At 37.7% G+C, this 6304-nt stretch overlaps 1 long non-coding RNA gene across 1 annotated transcript; it reads right to left on the reverse strand.

Annotated features, from left to right (window-relative positions):
* Window positions 1-2838: 2838 nt before the first annotated feature.
* Window positions 2839-6298, reverse strand: LOC106529672 (uncharacterized). Its single transcript, XR_001311665.1, has 3 exons — window positions 5962-6298; window positions 3111-3274; window positions 2839-3047 (listed from the first exon to the last, which is right to left on the reverse strand). It is a non-coding gene; the product is annotated as an uncharacterized LOC106529672 (long non-coding RNA).
* Between the last annotated feature and the right edge of the window lie 6 nt (window positions 6299-6304).

Raw genomic sequence — 6304 nt, forward strand, 5'->3', positions numbered from 1 at the left:
ATTTGTTTAAACAAATTAATTGAACCAGCATTTTTTTAATCATTTTCCAGATTATTCCATAATCTTATTTGTTGGACTGAAGCACAGCTGTCCTTCAAATTTGTTAGAGTTTTAGGTYACCAAACATCTCTAATCCCGTCAGATTATAGCAAACTTCCCTCTTAACAAAAAGTGATTGAATGTTCAAAGGTAATTCATTTTTTATGAGCCTTATGAACCTGCAGAATATTATAATCAACCAACTCATAAAACTTTAATAATTTTAACTGATGAAATAATATACTTGATGGGTGATAGTAATGTTTTCTATTCTTACAGCTCTTTTCTGTAAAATAAAAATAGAATTAGTGATTATTTCTGGAAACATTAATACTATATTGAAAAATAATTTTGATGAACAGTTGCTGTACTTGCATGTGAAGAAACAGGAAGTGATGACAATAAAGTTAACTTAGATTGCTACATTAACAAAACTAACCATAGAGAGGAACATGGCGTTTTATTATTATTTTGTGTCACAATCAGAGATGAAGAGGGTCAGTTAATGATAAGAGTACTATAATTATTGTTTCATGAAAACCATGGAGTTCCCCTATGATGTCACTTCCTGTTTCACTTTGAGCCAAGTTCCAAACAAAACCTGCCAATTTGTGACTAAATGGGTAAAACTATGAGTATCATGCAGATTTTCTGAAATATAAAGATGTTTTCTTTGACTTTATTTAATTTGAAGCATATGCATGTCGTTGGCACTTTAAAAACTGTAATAATGAAACATAATAGATCTAAAATAAAGAGTGCCCCATTGTGGGATAAATGCAACAAATTTCATAAATCACAATGAATAAATCAAGCTTTTTGGCCAACATTTACCTAATGTTCATTAATGTTCTTGATGTAAAAAAATCTGTAAAATTGAAGTAAATAGAAATTGTAGAGTTTTCACCACCAGGGGGCAGTAAATCATTAAAATACAGTCAATCTTGTTTTACAGCTTAATAATATGTTTGGAAATACCCAAACCTCTGATGAGTAAACTACATTAATGTGAGGTTTAGCAGGAAAAGTATTAGGCTGATGACACACGCTCTAACGTGCTGGTGACTGTTTTAAATAAAACATTAGTGCAAAGCTAAACGCTGTTCACTTTCCTCACAAGACATGTTYAGAATCACGACTTTTAATTTCCTCAAACCTGAAGGAACAATTTCAGACGGACGTAAAATCTCCTGTTTCCTCCCGGTTGTTTTCCAGTTGCTGCCAACGCTTTATTTTATTTTATTTTTTTTAATTGTCAAATGGTTTCCTGTGGTCAAAATGTGTCTAAAAAAAGGCAGGTGCACAAATTTACACACGTGACACACCACCGGCCTGACGTCTGCAAAAACATCACGCAACCTTAAAAAGAAACACATCCAGCCTTAAAAAATAAACTCTCTCTTTCCCACGGACCGACATCCCSTGGCTTCAGGCCCCAGACAAGCAAAGAGCTTCTGAGTGTTAGGTTTGTGTGTTTTGGTGTTCGGGGTCATGAGGTCAGCAGAATCAGAGCTGTTCTGAGGAGGCCCGTGTCTCAGTGGATCCAGCCCCGGTCCAGTCGCTGACTCACAGGAGGCAGCCCCAAAATGAGTCAGCGCCGTCCCTGTCGTACCTCAGAGCTCACTTTCTCCTGCTGCCATGACGTTTCCTGAGCCGCAACATTATTTCTGTGAGGTTTTATTTTAGCAGCAGAGGGGAGGCGAGCTGCGAGTGTCGGAGGAGAGAAAACACACACAAAAAAAAAAAACCCACGGAGCCGACGTTACGGAGAGTAAACGCAGACAGTGAGTGGGTGAGACGGAGTGGGTGGGAGAGAGAGAAGTGGTGAGCGCCACGGCGCGAGGGGGCTTCTGGGAGAGTTCAAACAAACACGACGCGAGGAGGATGGAGATATATGAGCAACCTGAGGAAGACCCAGATGAAGGTCAGGGAAATGTGAGTGACATTCCAGGCCTGCCAACCAACGACCGGCCAGAGTGTGGAGAGGATACAGTTACAGACATTTTTAAAATTTATTATGGTGTAGCTCAGCCTCTGCTGGGAACATCTTTTCACACTTTGCAGAAAATGTTCACAAAATACTTTGACTTCAGGGGGTTCACRTCACATTTATCTGAAACATGTGTTTTTCTAGCAGACGGGGCAGTTTTAAAGGGCCAATATTATGTGTTTCTCAGGCATATATTTAAATACTATACCATAGTAAATTATCCATGTCACCTTTAGCTGTCATTAAAATGCTGTTTTTATGTTTAAATAGAAAATAAACTTATCTTCTCATCACKTCCTCTTCTAAACGCCTTGAAATTGGTCTCTGTCTCTTTAAGAACCACCTTCTGCTTCAGTCCCGCCCTGTTCGGGGGGAGGGGCTATGATGCAATTTACTTGGCATCTGAAAATACATTGTCTCAAAGGTATTTTTAATCTGAAAAGAGCTTCACTGAGTGAGAACTAATGTTGAGAGCTCAGCAGACAGTTAAGTTTCACTTTCACTTTCACCCGAGAGCCTGCAGGAGTCATGGGCGGGGTGTGTGGGGAGGGGGGAGGGGGTGCACTCTAACATGAGGAAGTTCAGCTCAAAGACACGACCCAGGGGTGTTTCTGGTACCAAAAGGTGTTTCTGGTCCCCACCTGTCGTTTTGCTCCTCAGCATGGCTTCATAAAACCACTGCAGGATTTCTCAAACATGATGAATGAGTCAAAGCAAGACTTTGGGCATGTTTTTATCAGAGTATAACATTAAAACATGATATAAAACTCAAAAAAGTTGATTTTATATATTACCCCTTTAAAATAAATTGTGATTTTTTTTTTCAGGAAAGCTCCGCCCACTCTTATTTCCGCTCACCCTGCACAAGCTTGTTCTGAAGTAATCGTTCATTTCAAACAGTTTCTGCGTCACAGATGGAGGCTGACGGAGCTTTAAGGCCTCCGTGTTGAAACCAGCRTCCTGGACGGTCCCTCCGGTTCCTGCTGCAGGAAGATGAGGAGCTGGAAACATCTCGTAACTGGAAAWTTAAAAAAAGCCATGAATACCTGAACGAAGGAAAAAGAATCTGCCGCTGCTTCACCTTTCCACATTAAAACCTCCTCTGTGTTTCTTGGAAGCCTGGTGGGTTTTGGGCGGGAGCTGGAAGCGTGGAGAAAGTCTTGGTGTTTGGATCCTGTTGAGCGAGTTTTTACTCGTCGGCCGAAAGTGTTTTATGTTTTAAACCAGAAGAAGCTGAAGAATGAACTGTTCAAACAAACAGAAGCTAAAATCAGCARAATCRTAACTTAAAGCTAAAATTAGCAAACCTGTTRCTAAAAACCTCATCTGACGTAACAGTGGCTGAACACTTATTATGCAAAACCATTACTACAGGCTAAAATAAGCTAAACTGAGCTGAAAGTTTAACACAAAAAGCATATTAAAATCTCAAATTAGCAAAACATTAGCAAAATGCTATAAACAATAGCATAAGCATAAAGCAACAAAACAGTAGCTAAAATCCAAAATAAACTAAATTGCAATTAAAACATCAAATTTGCAAAACTGTAGATAAAAGCTAAACTTAGCAAAAATGGTAACAAAAATCTAACAATAATGAAAAGCATGAATTGACACAACGTAAATACTTCAATTAACAAAACATGTAAAAACTAAAACAAGGAGAATTGTGTCTGAAAGTTAAACTTTTATTTTCTATAAAAGGTAAAATTAGCTAAATAGTATAGCGACATGCTAAATCTCACAAAAACAGTAGCTAAAAATTAAAATAAGCACCATTAAAAGCCTAAATTTGCTAAACTGTAGCTAACAGCTAAAATTATCAAAAATGTAGCTGAACTCAAAAAGGTGTATAAAAGCTAAAATCTAACAATAGCAAAAGCTAAAACTGATTTGTCAATACCTAAATTAAACACTATGTAAAAGCTAAAATAATCAAAAGTGCTACTTAAAGTTAAAATTAGCAAAACATTAGCTGCATGCTAAAATTAGCAAAACAAAAGCTAAAATTAACAACAGTTAAAAACTTGATATTGCAAAACAATACCTAAAGGCTAAGAAAGCAAAAGGCTAAAAGCTAAAATTGACAATGATAAAGATGTGCAAAACATTAGCAAAATGCTAAAAACAAACAATAGCATAAGCATAAAGCAACAAAACAGTAGCCAAAATCCAAAATAAACAAAATTGCAATTAAAACATTAAATTTTGCAAAACTGTAGATAAAAGCTAAACTTAGCAAAATGTTAACAAAAAGCTAACAATAATGAAAAGCGTGAATTGACACAACGTAAATACTTCAATTAACAAAACATGTAAAAACTAAAACAAGGAGAATTGTGTCTGAAAGTTAAACTTAGCAAAAGCATTCTCCATAAAAGGTAAAATTAGCAAAATAGTATAGCGACACGCTAAATCTCACAAAAACAGTAGCTAAAAAATTAAAATAAGCACAATTAAAAGCCTAAATTTGCTAAACTGTAGCTAACAGCTAAAATTATCAAAATTGTAGCTGAACTCAAAAAGGTGTATAAAAGCTAAAATTAACARAACAGTAGCAAAAATCKAACAATAACAAAAGCTAAAACTGATTTGTCAAYACCTAAATTAAACACTATGTAAAAGCTAAAATAATCAAAAGTGTTGCTTAAAGTTAAAATTAGCAAAACRTTAGCTGCATGCTAAAATTAGCAAAACAAAAGCTAAAATTAACAACAGTTAAAAACTTGATATTGCCAAACAACACCTAAAGGTTAAAAAAGCAAAAGGCTAAAAGCTAAAACTGACAATGATAAAGATGTGCAAAACAGTAGCAAAATGCTAAAATGAACAAAACCAGAGCTAAAAGGTAAAATAAGCAATATTGCAGCAAAAACGTTCGAATTAACTAAATCATAGCTAACAGCTAAAATGAGCATAACACAGCTAAAGAAATGTCAGTTTAATATTATATTTTAAATAAAAAAACAGCAAACATCATACATAAATATTTATAACCTGGTTTATTWCAGAGTTTTATCTGGTGTTTAAAGATAATTTGTAAAAGATAAATCCTTATCTGTCTTTTGGCATCAGTTAAAACACGAGTTTTAACATGTTTTGTTTGACAGACAGTACTGATTGTTGAGCTAACAGTAAGAATAACATTGTTAGCCTGTGAAATCATGACTCCACAGCTTAGCGTGAGGCCACACACAGCCACAACCTAATCCATTCTTTACGGTAAAAATGTGAAGCAGACGACAGGAGGCCAGTTTTCATCAGGTCTCGTCCCCAGCAGCTCCCATCCCATTGAACAACAGGAAATTTAGAAAACGTCCAAACATAATTAAATAAAGACAAATTGCAACAAGAAATGAAAACAGGCAACATTCCTTCAGAATAAGATAAGGATTAAGTGAGCTCAGTTTCAACCACCTTGCATGACTTTCTCTCCCATATTCTTTTCCGTGCATCACCGTTCAGGACTTTTCTTCCCACTAAAATCTCTTAAAACTCTCAACCATTCACATCTAATTTAGTCATCATCCCTTTGGTTAAAGCCTTTTCATGTCGCCTCCTCTCTGTTTGATGTGTGCTGGGCACGAGAACAAGGGATGGGACACACACCCCAAACAGGAAATGAGAAATTTAAGGCAAATAGAGCCGTGGCAGCGTGGCTCGGAGGAGAACGGCCTCGTAGGGAGGATTACAGGACGACGGAGCGATCAGACAGCCGAGGAGGATGTGAAGCAGACTCCATGAATCAGGAGAAGTGTGCTGAATGTGGGTACGAGGGAAGAAAGACAGCAGCTTCCTGGACAGATTTAAAGACAGCGGCCACCCATGATGCAGCTCTGCATCGCCCCGTGACGCCAACCAGCCCACTCAGTCCGGTCTGAGCTTTCAGTCCTCACTTTAGAAGAGACACAAAGTGAAGTTATCAGTCTCACCTGGATCCAACAGGCCCAGGTCCTCGTCCTGCAGCAGCACCAGCATGAAGGGGTCCATCGCCCACCCGTCTCCTCTTTGATGGGGCCTTGTGGTCGGGCTGTTTCACACGGTAGTTAACAGGAGCTGTGGACGGTTTATTTTACATCACAGGCTGAGTTACTCTTTATGAGCAACACACTGTTAACGGTCAAACTTTCCCACTGAAGCAACACAACACAACACAACACACACACACACATCATACCTGACTCAGACATGTCTGGATGTCAACCATCTGAGCATGAGGTGACTGAAGATAAGAAAATAAACTGAACACACACACACACACACACACACACACAC

The sequence above is a fragment of the Austrofundulus limnaeus genome, unplaced genomic scaffold (genome assembly GCF_001266775.1).
Source record: "Austrofundulus limnaeus strain Quisiro unplaced genomic scaffold, Austrofundulus_limnaeus-1.0 Scaffold458, whole genome shotgun sequence".
Taxonomy (NCBI): domain Eukaryota; kingdom Metazoa; phylum Chordata; class Actinopteri; order Cyprinodontiformes; family Rivulidae; genus Austrofundulus; species Austrofundulus limnaeus.